A 22402-nucleotide genomic window follows, 5' to 3' on the forward strand; every position below is an offset into this window, starting at 1 on the left:
AGAAGATGCTCGTTGGGTAATTTAATTTAACTTTGATTCAGGGGGTAATCAAGCCAAGTGCCCAGAGCTTAATGGGACCTGCTTAGACGTAAACAAGAAGATGTGCAGGTTTGGTTGCTCACCATGTGGGTATCTAATAAAGGCTGTACCTGCTCATCCATACAGTGGCTGCCCCACAAAGCCCTTCACTGTTTTCATGTGGAAGTAACACAGCTTCTTCCATATCCTGTCCTTGCTCCCGAAAGCCAGGTTTCCATAGGAGCCGGACATGTTTCTGGAATAGAGAGACCCTTTGCTAAGTGGCTCCTTCCCTCTGCCTCTTGGGAAATGGTGGATGAAGATAGGCAGCTCCCTTTCCTGGGGAGGGCAGCTTTCCTCTTGGCTGTAGCCAGTACTCACAGTGGTCAGTACCCAGCTAACCAGGAAATGCCTGCGGGGGCTGGCTGCGGACAGTTTGCTCGGGAGATCTTGGACAAAACAACATTCTTGGCCACAGACTGAGGCACATTTTCCAAAAGCATTGGGCCGTTGGGCCCTGGATGAGGGCCCCATGGCCCTCCTGGATGATTTCCAGAGCACATCTGGGGAAGGTAAAACAGGAGAGGAACCTATTGGGGTGCGACCGGTGGACACGACTTGCCAATCTTTTTATGTGGGAAGTATGCAACTGTCATTATTTTTGAGGACATGTTTGTGTAGCACAGAACAGACTCCAAGAGTTCAAAACATGCCCCTTTCTAAACATAAAAGTTAATCACTTTCTGGAATGGTCAGGAACTGTGGTCTCATGTTACCAAGTCTCCCGTATTGAGGAAGTTAGAAATCTGCTCACTGAGGGAGCACATGTGATATACAGGATAAGAATTTCCTGCTAGTGGTTTTCTGACCCTGTGTTCCAAAAAAGGAAAAGCAGTGCTGCCTCCACGTCAGTTCTAAAATGCTAACTATGCCTAAGAAACAATGAAATCGGCCCGTTTCCAGGGAAGCTGATTTAATGCCAGATAACTGTCAGTTGCTATAAACAGCTAGAATTCCATCTTCCTTTAGAACAGTGGTTCTCAACTGGGGGCAGTTTCATTCCTCCAGGGAACATGTGGCAATGTCTGGAGACAGTTGTGGTTGTCATGACTAAGGGGAGGGACTACTAGCATCTAGTGGGTGATGGAGGTCAGGGATGGTGCTAAACATGCAACAGTGCGCAGGACAGCCCCACGACAAAGAATTATCTGGCACCAAATGCCAGTAGTGCTTAAATTGAGAAACCTGGGCTGGTACATAAGGTTTACTTCCTACCCACATTATTCCACACTTTCTCCTCTCAGGTAAAATGAAATCAGTCTAGCTTATAAATGGTTATTTAAGATGTTCTCATGAATTTATACATTGTTGTATCAGAGTTTGACCTTTGCTCACAGAGCATTTTTCTACCGACTTTCAGCCCAAATTGGGTTTAAAAGGACACACTGGGTGTTCTCATTCTCAGCCCAGTTGTAAAATGAATGGCACATGGCACTGGTTTTAAGAAGACATGGGCTCTTAAAGTATAACTGCCTTCTCCCCTCTGCACCTGCTCAAAGAAAATAGTTGGCATGTCTCTATGGACTTGACCTTGAAATTATATCATTTCTGTTTTGGAACCAAGTACAGCTTCCTAGGTGCCTCTGGCAGCTTTTTCAGTTTTCCTAGAAAAACAAAACAATGAATTGGTTCTGAAAGCTTTTTGGCCACCTTTTTCTTGAATAAAATAGTGCCGCCACTAAAAGGGTGATTTCTTGATGCCAGTCAGAATCCCAAAAGTGTTAACCGTTTGAGTTGGGGTGTGATTTGGGAATTCCTCTGAAATTCCACAGGTGACCCGAACTTTCAAGTGCATTGCCCGAATATTACGCTGAGTGGCTGTCTGTCTACACTAGTCTTGTCTGAATACCCAAAATTTGGGCTGTTATTTCAATATTATTACATCAGCATTACCCAGCGTCCTTTGATGAGAAAGGCACAAAAAGATGAAAAGTGCTATCAAGTTTTCACATAAATTCAGAACATCTTCTCAAACTTTGGGACACAGTGCAGTATGTGCGACTTCAGCTTTTTTTTCCAGAATTACCCCATCCCGTGGTATCGAGTAAATGTGCACAGAAAACAGATGCGCCTTTTAAGTGTGATGTTATTGCATCCAAATTCCCAGAGTTACATTCGACACTGACATTGGCTAGCAGGAAGCTTTGGCAGTGTTTTTTCCCATCCCTTGTCCCATTTGCTCCCTAGACAGATAGATATAACTCATGCAGCTTGGAGAGAGAACAAGTAGCTGCTGGAGTTACTGTAAGCTTTCTTTTTCCAGATCATATATATATTTTTATATTACACTCTGCTCCCCTGCAGTATCCTGAGTGGTTCCTGTTCCTTATAGTCATATCAAGGATATCTACTAAAATTTATAGGTCTTCCCTGCATTTCAAATGCCTAGCAAGAAACAGTCTTAAATATAGAGAGGCTAAGGAGGAACAGGCTACCTCCTCATCCCCCACCATCAGCCCCCAGTTCATGACTGAGGTACTTTGTGGTCTGTCTTGTCCTGATGTCATGCATAGTGAGAGAGAGCGAGAGGACCTTGCTGTCTCACTCCAGAATCCCACACACAGTGACTTAGGAAGCATTTCTGCTCAAGACCCTTAGCATCAGTGAGACTGCCTACAGCCCAATCCCAAACACAGATCTCTTGCTCAGCCCGAGAACCCCCAGATCTATGTTCCTGACATCTCTCTCTGGGCCAGGCTGATCACTGGCATCAGCTTATACATGTGCTGAGTAAAGGGAAGTCTGTCCAGTGTGGCCAAATTCAAGGTCCTTCAACATTAGGGAATGAAAAATTACTCAATTTTGTAAAAATAAGAGATTTTGAAAACTGTAGAAATTAAAATTAGTTGAAGTGTTGCTTAACTGTATTACTCATTTCCACGTTTCTTTAAAAATAGCTTCCTGAGCCTAACTGAATCTTCTGTGGATGGTGCAGGGTCAGCATTTTACATAAGCATATTCACTGTCCCACCAGGATGTCCTAATTACTTACTGACACACGATTGTTGCTAAGGTAAATGCCCTGAAGGTCTTGCTGTGAGCTCCTCAGGGAATAAGCGCAGCCTGGGAACCTCAGGCTGGGGTTCAGATGTGGTCCTGCAACTCACCCGCCTGTGAGGCAATTAACTGCTTTGAGCCCTCGGCTCCTGGCGCATGAAATGGGAGCAGTAGCAACCAGCACAGAGCGGGGCGTCTCAGTGTGTGTGGATTCCTTGTCTTGTTCAAATGCTGATTCTGATTCAGGCCTTCTGGTGTGGGGCCAAGACCTTGCGGCTCTCACAGGCATCCAGGTGATGCTGAGGTGCTGCTTTGAGGAGCAAGGCCTTGGGGTGTTTAGGATTGTGTCGAGTGCTTGGTCCAACCTCGTTGCACAATCAGTGAATAAGTAATTCCTTTTTCTGTACTTTTGCCTTCCTGCTCCTCTTGTCAGTCTGCCAGCTATCATGTTATTTTTTACTACTGTTAGTGCCTGAGTCCAGGTCACACACCCACACCCTCCACCCGCATCTTACTTCCCACTAAGTGCATTTGCAAACCCTGCTACTTTGAGTCCCTGGTGCCCAGCCCCTTGGATTGAGGTAAGCCTGTGGGAAGCAGTGGACTCTGGGAGGAGGTGAGAGGTGCAGTGTCTCCTTGTCATCTGCTGTCCTGATTTGTTCAGTCGGTACTTGCTGGGCCATGTGGTATAGTGGTCAGGAACACAGACTCAGAGCCAGAGAGCCGATTTCAAATCCTGCCTCTGCCACCAGCCGCGTGATCTTGGGCAAGGAACTTCACTTGACCTCATTTTTCATGGTGGTGATAATAGGGTTTCTGTAGAGATTATATGAGTTAATATATACAAAGAGTTTAGAACAGGCTCTGGCACACAGTAATTCTAAATGAATGTTTGCTGCTATTAATATCATGACTGGGGCCAGATGAGAAACATAGTGAGAACTGATGGAGTTTAGAGCCTATGAGGAGCTGGCAAATAAAAGCCAGCCCAAAGATACTCAGATTCCAGTTTCTAAGCTATGTCAGTGGTTTGCAAACTCTGGCCCTCAAGTCCAATCTAGCCTGCCACCTGTTTTTTGTAAATAAAGTTTTATTGGAACACAGCTACATGTGTTCATTGTCTGTGCCTTCTTTTGCACTAAAATGGCAACGCTGAATAGTTATGACAGATTCTCTGACTGGCAAAGCCTAAAATATTTATTATCTAAATTTTTACGGAATAAGTTTGAAGCCCCTGAACTACATACATCATGTCTGAAATAAAGCAAGTGTGTCTTGTAGGACACTTTTGGCCAACAGTCCCTGACATGGATCTCATCAGAAGTCTTTTTAGCTTGTTTTAAAGTTCTTGATTACGTTCTGTATGATTGAGGCTGATGATGGATAAGCCATACATGGAAAAATGAAGTATGATTTTGCTAAAATTTCTGTTACTCTAAACACAAAGCCCCAGGCCCTGAGCCTGGCCCCTCTTAGTAAGCGTTCAGCAAGGCTACTGCTTATTCGATAACTAACACGTTGATAATAAAAGAAGGCCTCATGTTAGTGTGTTTACACTTCCCTGAGCCTCCACAGCTATCATTTAAGGAGGTGCACGCCCATTCCTCCTGAGGAAGCGAGGGCAGCTGTTACCCCCCTTCACCATTCTGGTTTATATAATAGATGAAGAACTGACGCAGGGAGGTGGAGTTACTTGGTCAAGGTCCTCACAGCAGGTGACATGACAAGTCCAGACACAGGATCAGGGTTCTGACCTCCCCTCTTGGGACTTGCCCTCCGGCGACCACTTGCTTGAGGAGCTGTGCCTCTGCCCTTGGGTGAGTCCATGTTTAGAGCAGCATTCAGAAGCCAGGAAGCTAGGTCTACATGAGTGACTTCTGTCTGCAGCAGGAGCCCTGGGCAAATATTGGTATAACAGATTAAAAAGTGTTGCCCCTGGCTGCTGCTCATCCATCACACAAGTGGGGGAAGTCAGCAACAGCCTTGCAGCCGGTTCTAGAAAGAGTCAAGATGCCTTGTTTGAGCAATTCAGATTGTTCTGGCTTCAGACTCCGAGGGTCTGGCTTGTCCAGCTCTAGCCTGCCTGGCAGCAAACACAGTCAACCAGTGTCAACTGAATTTGTAACGCCCCTTTTTATCTAGACATCAAAGACGGCGTGGCTTTGAAGCATCCCCTAAAATGACATGTAGTCCCATATCCACAGACCTAAGAAGTCGGGCAGCCGGCCTTCCAGAAATGTGATTCAACCTTTCCCGTCTCTCCATCCTTAATTTCTTGCCCTTCTTTATCCATTCTCCACACAGCAGCAACCAGAGTGATATTTTTAAAACTGTAAATTGGATTGTATTACTCCTTTATCAAAACCCCCCAATGTTTTCATTTTAAACTTACAGCGCATTGTGTTTATGATGAAATGCAGTCTCAGTAGGGTGGTTTAGTGATTTGGCTGTGAGCAGTCCACATCTGCTCTGTACCCACCTGGGTTCCGGCTACCCAGGGCCCCACATGCCGCTCCCTCTACCAGGGGCTCTGTCAGGCCTCTGTAACAGCTGCCACCTGCCCTGGTGTGCCCCAACCCTAGCTTCTTAGGGCCACCCTATCCCACACATATGCCTTCAACCAATTGTCACCCCTCCCCATCTCTATCACAGCACCGTCTTTCTTTCTTTTCTGTAATTTTAAACATTTTGTGATCACATTTTCTTTTTTTTTTTTTGTCAGTCTCTCCTTAATTACTAAACTGTAAGCTCTTGGAGGGCTTTGTGTTCCCATAATGACTAAAATACTTGCTATCTGTCCCTTCACAGAAAAAGTTTGCTAATCCCTGGATGAAATCAATAATTATTCACCTATGTTCTTTCGAGCTCTAGCCAGGACCCAGCCATGGGAAGTCAGGGGGTGGCCACCCAGTATGGCCCCACTGACCATAGCAGCTCTGATTGATCTGTGGCATAGATTTGGATTTCCAGTCAGAGTTCACTGGGAAAAGTGTTCAAGTGTTCAACTGCTTTAAACAATCAAAAATAAATCTTGAATATCTCTAGACTAGGTGATCTATTGAGTCCAACACAGACTTCCATTCTGAAAACTACGTAATTATCTAGCCCACTAATTTGGTTGACTTGGGTTTAGTTTAAATGAATGCAAAATTGGAAATGGGAGTAGTTTGGAGAAATGCCGTTTTACTTCATAAAAGGAATTAACTGCTGTTAGTTATATATTGTTTTAATGCACTGCCAAAGACCTTTGTAATTAAAGAATGTACTGAAATCCTTGAAAAGAACACGTTTTTGTAAGTAGGTTAAATTTTGTCCTCCTGTTTGCTCTTTAATCCACTTGGCCAGATTTTCTTCCCAGCTAATGTAGAGATCAACCAGATAAATTTAAATCTACCTTAAGTCAAATTCACTTACATTCTGAAATAACAAAATTGGAATCAGTTTTATTGAAATTGCTGGAAAATCTAATGTGACTACAGCTCTTGGTTCTGGTTCCAACCGGGAGAGCATTCAGAGCGTCTCCCCCAGTTTATTCCCCTTGGGGGAAAAGTCCATCAGGAAAGACCTTGTCACAGCCCCTTGAGACCACACTTGCCAGAGGCAGGGAACACTTCGTTCTTCCTTGGGGAGGAGTTAGGTGTGCCAGGACAAGTGAGCCCCTCCAGGGCCGCAGAGCACTAAGCTGCAGTCACCTGGGCATGTTTTTGTGTGTGGCTCAGTTCCTGGCACATTATAAAGTGCAGTCACATGGCCGAGCCTTTTCCCCAAATTCAAGTGCAGGTTGCGACGGGGAGGGCAGAGAAGAGAAACCAAATGTAAAGAGGAACATCAGAAGTGAATCACTAGCTTTTAAGATTCCCAGGGCTACAGTCCAGGGGACCTGAGGATTTTCAATGTTGGATGCGTATTGACTATAATCTTACCTCATGGCATCCGTCGTAAGTACGTCAGTGTTTGATGAGCAGATGTGTTCGATGTACACAGGAATGATCACCAAATTTACAGAACCCTGGGACAGCCTTTTTTTTCTGTTTCATCAACTTAGTGGTCTGCTCCCTGTTTCAGCAAGCTTGCTGCTGTTATCTTAAACCCATTGAGGTTTTACTTGTCCATTGGTAAAAAGAACACATTCTCTTTGTTGTAGAGCAGATCCTCGAGTAACGTCATTTTATTCAACATTCTTTTGCTGTGATGTTAAAGAGAAAAAAAAAATCCATTTCTGATTGGACCCACTGCCTGGGTGGAGTTTGTACCTTTTCCCCGTGTCTGCGTGGGCCCTCTGGTTTCCTCCCACATCCCGAAGATGTGCACGTGAGGTGAATCTCTGTGTGTGTGAGTGGATGTGTGTGTGAGTGGATGTGTGTGAGTGGCCCCACGGTGGAAGGGTGGCCTGTCTAGTGTAGGTTCCTGCCCAGTGCCCTGAGCTGCAGGGAGCGGCTCCAGCCACCGGTGACCCTGAACTGGAATAAGTGGGTTGGAAAGGATGCTCTCGTTTTTATTCGTCTTTCTTAAATGTATGTGTAGCTCATGTTTATTTCAATGTTTAATATTAGAAGTGTTTTGGGGGTCTTTATATAGAAGTTTGGTTATGTCTTTGTGACCAGAAATATGCTCTAGGAACTTAACTTTTGTTTGTATCAGTTGGTAAAATGGGTTTCAGTATATGTCATTTCCCTAAAAGTCAGTTTCCAAGAACCTATCGTTGACATGAAGTGGGGACTGGCTGTCCTTCCGTTTCAGCCTGAAACACTGATTGGACATAGGCTGGAGCAGCTGGCCGAGCCCTGGGTGGGAGAGCAGGCGCCCAGATTCTAATTTCAGCCACAACACTCACTGACAGCTTGTCCTTGGAACTTGTTTGCCCTCGGGTCTTGCTTTCCTCATCTGTAAAACGAGGCAGAGCACTGGATGTTCTTTTGTTTGGCTCCCCAGAGTTCTATGATTCTATAATCTAAACTCCTCCTTGGCCTTCTCTGAATCTTTCACGAGCAAGGGCACAGAGAAGACAGCCTACAAGACAACTTTATGGGCCATCAGAAATAGGGCAGAGGGACGAGAATTGGGCCATGCCAGGCAGAGTCCATAAAACCAACTGCCCGAGAAAAGATGGGGTTGCTGTGACTTAGCATCCATGTGTGTAAAAAAGATTTAAGGGGTTTGTTGCCTCATGTGAGTTAACTAACTGTGTGGGAGCTGCCAAAAGCTGATAATGGATCTTCCATTGAGGCATAACATGTGGAATGAAGGGCTGGTAGTTGCCATCCATTTGAGCACCTAGAAGGCTCCAGTCCCTTCTGACGCTCAGATATGTTGGTGCACTTGCTTCATCCGCACCAGTGAGCCCACCAGTGACTTGGAGCGCCAAGAGCATGGACTGTGGAGACAAACTGGTGGGCTTCCGTCCGGGCCCTTCAGTGACCAGCTGTGTGAACGCAGGCAAGTGCCTTGGGCTCCCTGTACCTCTGTTCTCCCATCTGTGAAATGAGTGGTAATAATAACAAACCTACTTAGGGATTTTATGAATTAATAAATATAAATCTATTAGAACAATGCCTGGGAGTCATGAATGTCTATGTTAGTTTGCTATTACTAATACTATTATCCAGGCAAATTAGAACCTTTTGCTTGGAAGCAGTAAGCTGTGGCGACTCAGCCATGCTTGATGAAGACTGATTGAAGAAACTGGCATGTCTGGCCAGGAAAAAAAGGCTTGATTGAGGCTGCAGGTGTGTTACTGGGACTCTGAATGGGTGGCAAATAAATGAGGAATCAGATTCGTCCTGGATGACCCTCAAAGGCACAGAAAATAGGCTGCTAGTGAACTTGCTGAGCTTTCAAGGAATAGCAAGAAGCATAACTTAACTGTCCAAAGATGAGGCGAGCACCTGGGAAACCATTCACCTCCCATCGCTGTTGGCTGAAGGGACATTGGCAGGCTTTGGGAGAGGCGTCATTAATGCCAGGGGGACGTTGGACTGCCTGAGTTGTACTGGCAGCCCAGAGATTTCTGTATTTGTAGAATGCAGTGGAAAAGGGGCAGGAGGGAGAGAGACAGGAGGGAACACTCTAAGGAAGAAAAGCTTATTCTTGGGCTGGTGGCATCAAGAAAACATGTGGTCTAGTTGACTTCTTTTGTCAGGGCACAGCTGTATGCTGAAAGCAACAGACACAGCCTTGGACCCCACAGACCAAATCTAACTCACAAATTTTTTGTTTAACCAGCAAAATATTTTTTCACATTGGAAAATTTGCCATTTGGGAAGGTTCATGTGGAAAGCTGGAATTTTCCCAGCTTCTCTTAAAAATGTAGATGGTGTAACAAATTGGGCCGTCATTCCTCACATGCCAAAGATTGGCTGGAGCTGAGTAGTGGGTGTCCCCCACAGTTGGGTTAGGGGTCGTTCCAGGAATGGTGTCTTTTGGGGGCCTTCTCTCACTGCCTCCATGACCCATTTGGCCCCCAGAGGTATTTGAGTTTGTGACCTTATACTAGGAGACCGGGAAGAAGCCAATAGATTTCCTCTAAAGAGGGTAAAGTGAGAGAAGGAACTTGGAGTGGAGTAATGAATTAATTCCGTGTTTCATCTGGGCTAAGTCCTTGGAATGGCCTATTTGGAAGTCTGTCAAGTTTTGAGGCATAAGGATGGACAGAGAGGAAGACCAAGCTCCTTTTTCAGCAGGAACCCCAGGTTCTTGAACTCAGTGTGTTAAGACTCCTAGTGTTTTCTTCTTGTCAGTGCCCAGCCCACGAGTACTTTCCACTTGACATCCCAACCCTTACATGGGCTGCCAGAGCTGCTTCTGCCAAGTTGTCTTGTGGTTGAAACTAAATTTTCTTCTTCGGGTTGGCAATTGGGGTGGGTAAGAATGCATGGCAATTGACTCTGTATCTGGGAGTTTGAGCCTGTCAGCTTATTGCTCTTACATAATGTAATAAAGTCTTCAGACTTCTTCCCACCTGTAGAAGAAACCTCTCCTTAGAATCCATCCTCTCCTGGCTATGGTTTCAAGCAGTAGCTCCGTGTGGGTCCATGGAGGAGCCTGGTGTGGTCCTCTGGAATAGCATTGATTTATGGGCTATTTTGCTGAAATGACTTCCAGCCTGTGTTCCAAGGAAAGGCAGGAAGCTTAAGTTGGTTTTTAGAATCTAGGTCAGTCTTAAACAAACGTGCCTGATCGTAAGTTCCAACTGGGAACTTGTTAAACATCCGGATGCCAGGGACCCTCCTCAGCCTCATCTGAACAGAATCTCCAGGGGGAAAACCTGGCAATTATGTTAGAAGAAGCCAGACTCCAGGTGATTCTTTTAAACAGGCAAGTTTGAGATGCAATTTTCCTAGGGAGTCAGCAGTGTTCTTAGATAGGAGAAGCCTTAATCGCCTCCTTCCCATGCACGGTGTATGGCCGCTGTGTAGCCAGCAACCATCCCATGTTTGAAGACACGGATTCCCTGGTTTTGCCAGGTTGCCTTCTGTGCTCCAGCCCCTGGCTTTCCTGTGCAACTCACCAGCCCCGTGGCCCATCCCTCAAGGACCTGCCCTCTTTATTTCCATGGTAATAACCAGTCACCTAAATTAATCCATGCGAGGGTGCAGTCAGCGGGTACGGGTTCCACTGAAGTCTCTCTCAAGAATGCTTGCCTTTTAACCCAATATTCAAATAAGAATTTGTAGGAATTTGAGAGGTTACAAAGCAATTCCCCATAGCCTCCTGAAGCATGTGTCAGTTGAACGGACGATACAGCAGCCTTAGAGACATTGAGAAGAAACTGATCCACCTTAAGGTGGGATGAGGGATAGTCTTCTTGCTGTCTTTTTGGTCGTGACATTGATGCTTTATAGAGAGGTTGCCGATGATCCAAAAGTCTGAATAATGAATGGTAGAATTTTAGGCCTTGTCACAGATGGTTGCAGAGGAATTTGAGGGGGCTAAGGGTGGAGATTCGTTTTTGGGGTGCCCCTCAGAAGAACCACCAGCCAGTTGTCTATTCCAGTGACTGGCAGTCCTCCCGGAGGCATAAACAGCTGAGTGCAAATTACTGCAGCTGTGAGAAGAAAACATGTAAAAAGTATTGTGGGTGAAAAGAAGCCCCTGGTGCTCAGCAGAGGGTCTCCTCCAAAAGCCAGGGCTGGCTCGGGTAGCCAGCCGGACGCTGAGGCAGCCAGCGAACGTCCTGAGGGTGGGGTACTTCTATAAGTTTCCGAATTACCGACGGCTGCTCTAATAGCGCTGGGGAATGAGTTCATTTGTAGCTCTTAGTAAACACAGCTGTTGTGGTTGGGATGCGCCTGGAGGCTTTTTACTTTTACTCCAACCCTCACAGTTTGGCAACTGATCTGGGAACAATGGTGTTCAGGCATGGGAAAATAAGTTGCTGTCTGAGAGCAAAAAGACAGAAGAGCAACGGCTGTCTGTAGACAAAAGCCACTGAGTGCGTCCAGGTGTGGGAAAGCCGGGCTCCACAGAGGAGGAGGAGCCTCCCAGGTAGGAGTAAAGGGTCTCGGGTGCCCAAATGGTGAACAGCATGGGGAGAAGCCAGATGACCCACGTAGAAGGGAATCACAAAAGCCTTGCAAGAGGCTTCCATTCAAGTGAAAAAAGGGTTAAGACGGTTCTAGAAGGGAGAGGAGACCGACTGCTTGGGAATGTCTAATGATCTAAAAGGCATGGCTTTCTGAATGTGATTAGAACAGATTTATAAGAACCACAGAGATAGTGTATTGATTATGATATTTTGCCCCCAAATAAAACATTGTTAAAGCACAGCTTATGCAGTGTTTTTGGATGAGAGATTTGTAGGCATAGTGCAAGTTCTTCCAAAAGCACAGTCACAGCTTGAAGGAACATACCCGTCCTTGGCCACACCAGGCAGCAATTGGTTGGTCTGGGAGGACATCGCCGCCCTGTTAAATCCTGGGGTACAGGGATGCTGAGGACTGTGGCAAAGCCTGGTGGGGTTGCCACACACCGCCCTGCAGTGTCTTAGCCCAGCAGAAGGTGTGCAGTCCCAGGAAACTCCAAAGCTGAGGGAAGATGGCCAAGGGTGTCACCACCCTCCCAACACCAGGAAGGCTTCCTGGAGGAGGAGTATTTGAATGTCTTCCTTTGGCTCAGAAGTGGAAATCCCTGTGACTGCCCCAGCTCCCTGCTGGGGGGATGTAATTCATTCCCCATTGGCCTGCTGGTGCGAGGTCACAAACCTCAGAAAGGAGGTCCCTGTGGTCTTTACATCAACCCTTGTGTAGAAACTCAGCAAACAGCGAAATCATGGCAGTAGAAAGAAACACAAGTGTGGCTTTCTGGCTGTCTCTTGGGAGAAAAGCAAATGAGAAGTACTGGTTTACAATGGAGGTGTAGAAGCAACTCGTCAATCTGGGAATGGCATTCAAATAAACCAGTTGAGTGTATTGGGCCGGTTAAAGGAAGTGTGACTTCTCCCTGGTGCCATCTACACTGCCGTGGAGAACAGGTACATGAGGTGGCACCCAGGTGGCGTCCCATGCCAGCTGGAATCCTTGAGGAATAACTTTTGATAGAAACTGAGACCATGGGATTTATTTACCCTGTGAAACCTTCTGTATCGGTGCAAAGCCATGTCATTGAGACCTTAAAACTGGCCCTGCCAGAGCATAGCTTGTTGATGGAGTTTCATATCCTAAAAACAGACTGGGAGCATATTTCACAATGTAGAGTGTTTGTGGGAAGCAGAATCTATCATTTTATTATAAGAAGAGGTTTTATGACATTGAGGAACAGTCATAAACCAATTTAGAAAGTATTTTTTAAATGTAATAACGTGTGTGCTTCTAAAATCATATTTAGCATCTATATATAAGTTTATACTTAAATCAAAATCATATAAGCAGCATCTGCTCTTAAAATCTGGCTGTGCAGCTCTAAGTACTGAATGAACCCATCTGTTTTCAGCCCCCCTTTCCCCTTCCCCGAGAATCCTGGTCAGCCCTCCACAGACAGCAGAACCCCCCGGGAACGCTGGCGTTATCCTTGCTCACTTGGAAGTTTTACAGATGGCTGGCTGGCCTTTGCTTTTCCCCTCCCTGATTCTATTTTTGACTAGATTGAGCTCCTTGGGGAGGCGATGATGATAATGGCTAATATTTGAGTACTTCCTGTGTGCCTGGCCTGGTCCTTGAAACAACACTATTGAGTCAGTACTATTATGAACCCCATTGTCAAGTGAGGCAACTGAGGCAGATGGAGGTTGAGGTCCTGCAGGTAGTAAATGATGGAGTTAAGATTTGAGCTGAGAGAGCATAGACTCTGGCCACTGCATTGGCCTGCCTCCCCAGTAGTGGGACAGATTTCAAGAATTAGTTCTGTTGGATTCTTAGTTGGAGATTTAAAATCCTTTATGAAGAACTAGTGAAACTTAATGGGTGAAACTGTTCGCCTTTGTCTCCGATCTAAAGATGAAGTCTGTTCATTTTTATTATATACTTATAATGATGGTTGTCATCTAGAACCAGTTATTGTGAACTTACTTGCATATCTATACTTGCAAATACATGTCTGCCCTCGGGGAGCTTGGAGAGACAAAAATACTGACCTGAACAAGTGAAAAGTGGGAGAAATTTCAAAATGAAATTGAAAACTAGGTAGAAGAGCTCTTGCATGAGCCCAAATGGCTTTTGAAGAAGTCAGGAGTTTGAAGATGGGATTTGTAAGGCATGAGTGATGGTTCATGTGTGGGTCGAGGGAACTCCATCTCATAAGTCACAACACACATCTCCTCAAGGAGGAGAGACGGGAGGGCCAACAGTAGTGGTGATGGGAGGGAAGGGGCCTAGGAAGCTTTGACCTTGGCATTTTCACCCTCTGTCCAGGCTGCTGGGGAGGTTCATGACCCCAGAGTTGGAGTCAGTGGGGGGCCACCCTCTGCTTGTCCTCAGCACAACCCCAGAGGGCATTGTGTTCATTGCAGGGAATGGATTACAGCAGTGTACAGCCCCATTGGTCCAGACCAAGTAGTGATCATTCTAGGTCCTCAGAGCCTGCTGAAGTTTGCCCACGTCTCCAGATGATACCAATGTGGATAATGTCAGTGAATAATGTTGGCCAGGCAGGAGCTTCCCAACAGCCCTGTAAGGGAGCATCATTGTCTGCATTTTACCAGGAGGAAACCAGGGCCTGGGAGACATGAAATTTTAGCCCGCTGCCACAAAGAGGCCTCATCCAGTTCAAAGACTTTTTTTTCCTCCCTCCCTTTCTCCTTTCTTTCCACCCTCCCTTCTCTTCTCTCTTCTCTTGCCCCCCTCCCCTTGCCCCCTTTCCTCTTTCCATTTAGAAAAAATGTTTGATGATTTGTTAGAGATGGTGTAGATCATTTGCTGAGTTGATGTAGAGAATTTGTCCTCAATCAGACAGTGTCATTTTCTGTTTTTATTCTTAAATCAGTGATGATGTTTGTGTGGAATAAGTAGGCATTTGGATAATTTAAACCAGTGGCAGTTTAAGTAACAACTCGAAGGAGAAGCAGAAGGGTAGCCGCTTTCAAGGACAAATCCCTCACCATTTGGACCAGACAGTAATTCCTCCTCAGTGACCCATAAGCACAGCACATCTCCTGGTCAGGAAGAGCCATGTGGGTGAGCCTAGGGAGGGAGAGAAACCATCACTCATCCTTATCCAGTGACTTGCCAGATGCAGCTGGAGCTAGCAGGCCTCCTTCCATCCTGCAGCTGAGGCCAGGATCCAAAATATGCAATTAGCTTTGCTTGTATTTTTTGCTTATATTTTGTGACATGTGCTGGCTCTTGCAGGATCATAATTCAAGGACAGGCCCCCCCAAGTGGAACTCAGTTGGCAGCCAGGGCGGGTCTTCTACCAATACCAAGGTGATATGAGCTCCGTAGGCCCAGACAGATCCCAGTTCTGCTGCTAACCAGCTCTGCTCTAAGTCACTTCACAGGTCTGAACCATTTGCAGTATCCTTCACATGGATTCATACCACCTCTTCTGTCTACTTCATGGGATTGACTTCTTCTGTCAAACAAGAGAGTTGAGATAATACTTTTTAAAAAAAAAAAGATTTTATTGGGGAATTGGGGGAGGGGAGCAGTGTTGGGGAATAGGGGAAGGGGAACAGACAAGTTGCTGTCCTTTTATTCTTCAGTCTAGTTGTGGAGGACGTCGCTTCACTGGCCCGTGTTGGTATTACCATAGCACTGTTCCTGGGTGAGGCAGTCAGTTGCTGGCCATTGGACGGCCACTCACGGTGGCTCAGGTAGCTCACGAAAGCGCACTCTAGCTGCTGGCCAGCCCCACTACAGCCTATGCCGTCACCGGTGACTCACGGCAGCCTAGCTCCAGGTCGAGCTGTTGTTCACCATCTTAGCTGTAGAGGGCACAACATCACTGTCCCTCATGTGGGATCCAAACCGGCAGCCCTGCTGCTCAGAGCTGGCGTCCCAAGCCAACTCCTAACCAACGCGCCACTCGGCCGGCCCGAGATAATACTTTTTGAACTATCACAAAGGGCACCTGGGAATTGTTCTTTCAGGTCCATTAGAAGTGCATGGCATGAGCACAATATCTCACTAACTGTGGCTCAAACAAGAGTTTCTCTCAGATAAAGTCTGGGGGTCGGCAGCCTAGGATGGGGCCATTATTTCCCTTTAGAGACAGTAAAGACTCAAGTCACTCAGTCTTTGTTTGTCATCGTTAGCATGTTAGCTTAGGGTCACAGGATCACTGTAGCTCTAAGCATCATATCTATGCTCAAAGTAGAAAATAGAATAAAGGGGCTGGAGCCAGACAGACACATCTGTTCCTCTAATCAAGAAACAAGCTTTTCCTGGTCCTTTTCCCCTGATATTTCTTGTTATCCAGCCTGGGTTCCGTGGCCATGCTTGGCTGCGAAGGATGCAGGGAAAGTGGCGGAAGGGACAGAGTGGTTAGGTTATCAATCAAGATTCATGGTGTCAAGAATATTGGGATTCTTTAAAAGAAAATACTAGATTTGGCAGCCAGTTAGTTCAGTTGTTTAGAGTGTGGTGTTGATAACAGCAAAGTTGCCAGTTTGATCCCTGCATGGGCCACTGTGAGCTGGGCCCTCCTTTAAAAAAAAAAAAAGAGGAAGATTGGGATTCTTGTAACAAGGCAGAAGGGAAAGGAAATGGATTTTGTGTCTGTGGCACGTTCACTTACCCCTTTCTCTTTAGCACAGTCAGACGACACTTGGGACGTTAAAGTATATCGTAGGCCATATTGATAAAGACAAAAAGCATGTGTCCTCCCAGGGCCCTGCTTTCCCCAACTGATGTGACCTGGTCATTCAGAGAGCTCCCACCATCAAAACTGGTAACTCTTTTCACGATTTGGTCCTCCTTTCCCCCACCTGTTTTCCCCACTCCTGTTTTCCGGAGCAGAAGCACTTGTCCACTTCTCTTCTGCAGCGAATCGGCCAATGCTTGGACTGACCTGATCGCCAGATGTGCCCAGGAGGGTACTGTGGGCTTAATTCTAGCACATTACTCAACAAAGTCCATGTGGCGTCCACTACACCCCGTGTACACCTGGCCACTCTTTCTAGCCCTCCACACCCAACCCCCTGAGAAGGCCTCCAGACTGACGGCGTTCCCAGATCTTGGCATGAAGGCAAGCCAGCATGCTGTTTAACAGCTTACTGCTGCTCATCTCCCAATTCACCCTTTCTGATCATGCTGTGGAAATGCATCTGGGCCCTGGAAATATTTTTCCTTTGCAGCTGGCAGGAGAGCGTTGTCAGTAGGAGTGCTGGAAAGACATTACAGGAGAAAAAGGATTTTCTGTCTGGTTCTCTAGTGACTCCTGCAGCCCCCGGGTCCTGCAGCTGGAGCAGGAGATGGGGACCATGTAGCTGGGGCAGCATGTGTGAGCTCAGGGTTTATCATCTGGGAAGCAGAGCGTGTAGCTGGGTTCTCCTGTTTTATAACTAGTCTCTGTCTCTCTCTTACCTACCTTCACCAGAGTCAGATGTAACAGGCCATTCAGACATGAAAATGTCTGTAGAGCCCTCAAGGCAGAACAGCAGTTAAGAGCATGGGCTCTAGAGATAGATCAGGTTCATTTCCAGGGTCTGCCACCTACTCTCTCGATGCTCTTTTACCTGACACTTAACTGATCTAAGCCTTAGTGTTCCCAGTTGCGAAATGGGGATAGTAATGAGACAAAACCCACAGGGTTACCTCGATTTCCTGAGATAATTACTGTAAGTGAAAACATTTAGTGCAAAGCCTGGAGTACAGTAATCTCTCCATAAATATGAGCAGAATTACGTGTGGATGTTTTTGAGGCCTCACTGACTCTTAGTGGGTGATGGGACTGCATAATTTCTGAGTCCTTTCCAGTGCAGATCGTCCCCATAGCATGTATTCACCTGGCCTCGAGCCTCCTGCCTTACGTCACCCATATGTCTGGCTTTGTCTTCCTCTCTCCCTCTTGTTCTCTGCTCTCTCTTCTCTCCCTGCTCTTCTTTGTCGTTTTCTTCGTACGCTTCTCTAATTCTTTTTCCCTGTTTTTAGGCTTTTGCTGTACGGAATTACAGTGGTTTGATGAAACAGTTTAGAAACTTTTTTTTTGCTCAGGGCCTTGGAGAAACACATGCGTATGCGTTTGTTCTGAATATTTTATTATCTTGTGATGACTTGCTAGCATTAGTCGTCTCCAGGGTCAATTGCTCCCTTCCAGTTTTGTTCTTTCAGGAATAAGATAAGAAGGAAGCGTTGTTGTGGCTGTGACCCAAAAAGACAGATGAGTCACGACTCAGGAACAGACACAAAAGGTCTCAGTGTAAGCAGTTTCTTGTCCTTGTGAGGGAGTATCTGTAACTTTCGAAGGCTTCTCTTCGCCAGCTGGATATGGAGATCAAATAATTAAATTTTATGCAAACAAAACCAGCCGACAGAGGCAGCCCGCCAGCACCTGGAGACTCAGAGAAAATGATCTGTGGGCAAGTGCTGCCTCTGACGGTGTTGGGATTCTTACCAGCAAGCGACCGTGCTGCACTGCGGGCTTCCTGAGGGCAGACACTAGTGGTCTTGCTCAGGTCCTGGCCACAGGGGGAACAAGTCAAGTCTGAAGAGAATGAAATGAAGGTGTGGAAGAGGGAGGCCAGAGGCGCGTGCTGTTGATTCGGTCCCCTCTCTATAGCAACCAGCATTATTCAGTGAAAGAAAAAAATGCAGTGGTTTGCACCTTGGACCTGTGTTCTGTTCCTGGGGGGAGAAGATCATTAGGCCATGGGCTCTGGACCTGGTCTTGACTCTACCCCTTGGCGCTGTGGCCCTGGGCACACTTTAACCTCCATAAACCCAGCTTCCTCATCTGTAACAGAAGAAGGACGCTAACAGTACCTAGGCCATGTGGCGTAGAGACAAGATAAGGAAGGTCATGAAGTGCTTAATTTAGTGAGTTCTCAAGAAACGTTTGTTGGCAGCTTCCTTTGCTCGAAGTCAAGGAGGGTGACACTCAGACATAGAGATTTTTAGCACAAAGAAAGGGACTCAGAGATCATTTTCTGGTCTGGTATCTCCCGTCCCCGCCCTTTCCCCACCAACTTTTTAAGACTTCATCTGCTGAACAAGGATCATAATACTCACCTCACAGGATTGTTGGGAGAAGTGAACTAGAAATATGCATGTAGCACATAGTTCCTGGCACATAGTAAGTGCTCACTAAATGGTAGCTATTATTCTCTTCTTACGTCTTTTTAGCACTGGACACTCAACATTTATGACTGCGCTTACGTTAGCCTTGTGAAGAAAAGCAGTCTTCTCTGTCAGCTTTCTGCCATTAAACGGCAGGTGCACCTCCCCGGCCCATCTGCTGTGTGGCATTTAATGTGACTGAGAAAGAGGAGGGCATGGGCTGGAGGCAGACCCCATGCCTGGCCCCCTCGCCACCCAGCACTGTGGCCTGGAAGAAGCCATCTGCCTTCTCCAAGCTTCAGTTTCCTCGTCCGCTCCCTGGCAGGTTTGCTGTGACGATCTCATGAGAGATGTAAATACTGGTGCCATGCCAGAATGGAAGTCATTGTTTTTATGATACGTCTCAGCTCAGGATTGCTTTCGCTGCCATACATATGGTTAGACGTTGCCATATTTAGCTGTTTTGTTTTACTCCGCCCCAGCCAAGTGGGCTATATTCAATTTCTAACTTTCCAGAGGGTTAAGAACCTTGTTTCACTCATTCAAAATGAGTCCTGTATGCCAGACATTGTTCCGAGGTAGGGAACTGCAAGAGTAAATAAATAGCTTGTCAGCTTGCCTTTTATGGAGCTCATATTCTAATAATGAAAAAGAAGGCAGTAGATGACTAACTAAATATATAGTACAGTAATACTGTCTATGTGCAATAATAAAACAAGGTAAGGAAACAGAATGATGAAAGTCGCCCCGCTCTTTTTTGGACAGGGTACTTTTTCTTTTTTTACATATGCCTGCCCCCTCCCCCAAATTACAGTAAAGTCCTTACAAATAGAAGAGCCAGTGTCATTTTTTGTGGAAATGAGGCCTGAATTCTTAAATCACGGGAAGGTTGAATTTATATCTTTGGCATGATTATGATGACTTTGTAGCGTGGCTGTGGCTCCAGGTTCCCATGTACACGTCAGTAGCTGGTAAGAGTGGTTGGTTTCCTACGTTCTACAGAAATGAGGACAGTTTGCAGAAACCCTGCCCAGGCTCCCAGATGCACGTCTTAGTCTTAGCTGCTTCAAACCTTGCAATCAGCTCTTGTAAACTTGGCCTTAGAGGCTTGTTCCTGCAATCATTCCAATTTGCAGTTCTTTAGAAGTGGGTTTTTAGCTACCTGCATTCCCTGGGCCCTGCTTAATTTTGAACATAGCTCTTTTATGGTAAAAAAAACAAACAAAAAAAACACACATTAGAAATGGATATTTTTAATGTAAACCATTATTTGTCTAATAAACCCTGATTATGTGAAACAAATTTGGGTCTTGGGGAATTTAGGAGCGTCTTTATGAGCTGGCCCCACCTGTCATGTTAGCTCTGGATGCTGTGGTGGTTCTCACCTTAGCTGCTGCTCTTTGGAACCACTTGGAGTGTTGTTAAAAATCCTAATGCCTGGACCCCACTCCAGACCTGTTAGGTCAGAATCTCAGTCAGACTGATAAACGCTCCTAGAGGATTACAGTGTGCAACCAAGGTTGACCACCGCTGTTGTAGTTACTTCTGCTGTGTCTCATGGGAAAGCTGAGGTCACAGACAAGCTTCCTTAAAGGGTGGTTTTCAAATATAGCAGCATCACAGCCACCCAGGAACTTGGCCAAAGCAGATGCCACCCCCAAAGATTTGGGTGCCTAAGACTGGTTAGGGCCTGAAGGTCACAGGTGTTCTGGTTGATTTGGATACAGGTGGTGGGGGAACCAAACTTAGATAGAGCCTTATAGTCTCTACCTCCCCAGATGATTCTAAGGTATTCCAGGTTTGCGATCCACTGTACTGGAGAATTGAGAGTAGACTGAAAGCTCTCTTGACTGACCTCCACTTCTCAAAGGCCTGGTTAACCTACATTTCCTTTGTCCAGTGTGCCGAGGCCAACAGCCTGCGAATGTTGGGGCTGCCAGGCTACCCCCACAGTGGCCACACTCTTCTGCACCCACAGTGTGAGTTGTGTGTACTTTAAGCATGAGGTGTGTCTGCTACCAAACCTGTTGATGCCACGTACCTGTTTTATAATTACATAATTTCATTAGTTGTTATGTAAACTGATGAAATATAAATATGAAAATTAAGAACAGCCATTCCTTTGAAACTTATATTGTAGCTTTGGAAGGATTTGATCAAGATGTGACCTCTAAGAAAAAAAAAAGCTTCTATTAAATTCTGGATGGTTGAGACAACAGTCAAATAATGGGAAAGTTCACAAACATTTTGAGGCTTTGTGCAAGTATTTTTAAGTTTACACAACACTTGAAAGAAATTTTTCAATTGCATTGTAGTTTTAGGTTACAATAAAACCTTGCTAGAATATAGGTATCACTTTGAATTTTTGTCTGCTTTGAAGGATTCTATTAGTTGATCAACTTCTTATGTTGAATAAGAAGGAGCAATGATGTCTGTTGTGGGTAAGTGAGAGTACCTGTGATTAATGTATAAATACAGTATTAATTTTCTACTTGTATATTCAAATAACAGTACATAATTTAGTGGACTTTCTGGTTTTATAAAACAAAGTACCTGTAAATCAAGCACTGAAAAGTAAAATTAGTCAAGGGCCTTGTTACTAATCTAGTTATTGAGCTGTACTTCATTAAGATTTTCTTTTGAAATTGTCTTCTGCTGCCCTCAATAGGCCACCCAGGCTATTTTCAGTACATCTGCTGTCCACTTTGGCCAGTTGGTATCTAATTGTTATTTGCTCCCATCCTTAACACGTCTCAACTAAATCAGAGGTTAGCAAGCTCTGGCCCACAGGCCCACCACCTATGTTTGCATAACCCATAAGCTAAAGCATGGTTTTTATGTTTTTAAATGGTTGAAACAAATCAGAAGAAGAATTTGTGACAGATGAAATGACATGAAACCCAAATTTCAGTGTTCCGTAAAGTTTTACTGGAACGCATCAGTGCCCATTTGTGTGCTACCAGCACTGGCTGTTTTCCACACAATGGTGGAAGCCAGGGGTTGGAACGAGGCTTCATGGGCCAAAAAGCCTAAATATTTTTTGTCTGGCCCTTTAAAAAAAATGTTGTGAACCCCTGACCAAAATGCCAGCTTTGAGTGTCCTGCCTTTTCAGCCATCCCTCTAGGCAGCCACCGCTCCTAGTCCTGCGCTGTCCTTGAAAGCTTGCTTGTAGCCTGCCTTGAAAGTGAATGTGTTCAATGTAACTGGGTCAGTTTTTCAGGCATTCTTTGTTCACCTACTTAATTCTGGCCAGTCCTCTGGTGTGTAAGAACCAAGCTCCTAATTCTTCTAAACCATAAAATATTTGTAGAATCAAATCTCACCCGTACAAAAAGTAAATGGTTCATGACTATTTGATTTTTACAAGTACACATTGATTTTAAATATCTCAAATTTACCTTAGGTGCCCCCATTACCTTTTTGAAGTTTGATATACACGTACCTCTGCTGTATCATGATAATCTATATTCCTGAGACATAAACTACAAAACTGCAGACTAAACATGACAGAATTTATGAGAACAGTAGGGTGGGGCCAGACTATTGTGAATCTAAAAAACTTTGATCCACAGCCGTTATTAAAAAAAAAAAAGTCAATCCTAGTAAAAATGGTAGCAGAGTTTAAAAAGACACATTTAAAGCCTAAAAAGTAAATGCTGTAGTAAATATATAGGCTGAC

General features: G+C 45.4%; 1 protein-coding gene across 1 annotated transcript in view; it reads left to right on the top strand.

Moving 5' to 3' along the window:
- The window catches only part of MGAT5 (alpha-1,6-mannosylglycoprotein 6-beta-N-acetylglucosaminyltransferase), a gene marked incomplete at its 5' end in the record, with an annotated part of 155300 nt that overhangs the window by 68256 nt on the left and 64642 nt on the right, over nt 1-22402 (top strand). The window lies entirely within an intron of this gene.

This window comes from Hipposideros armiger, unplaced genomic scaffold (genome assembly GCF_001890085.2).
Source record: "Hipposideros armiger isolate ML-2016 unplaced genomic scaffold, ASM189008v1 scaffold_856, whole genome shotgun sequence".
In the NCBI taxonomy this organism is placed as follows: domain Eukaryota; kingdom Metazoa; phylum Chordata; class Mammalia; order Chiroptera; family Hipposideridae; genus Hipposideros; species Hipposideros armiger.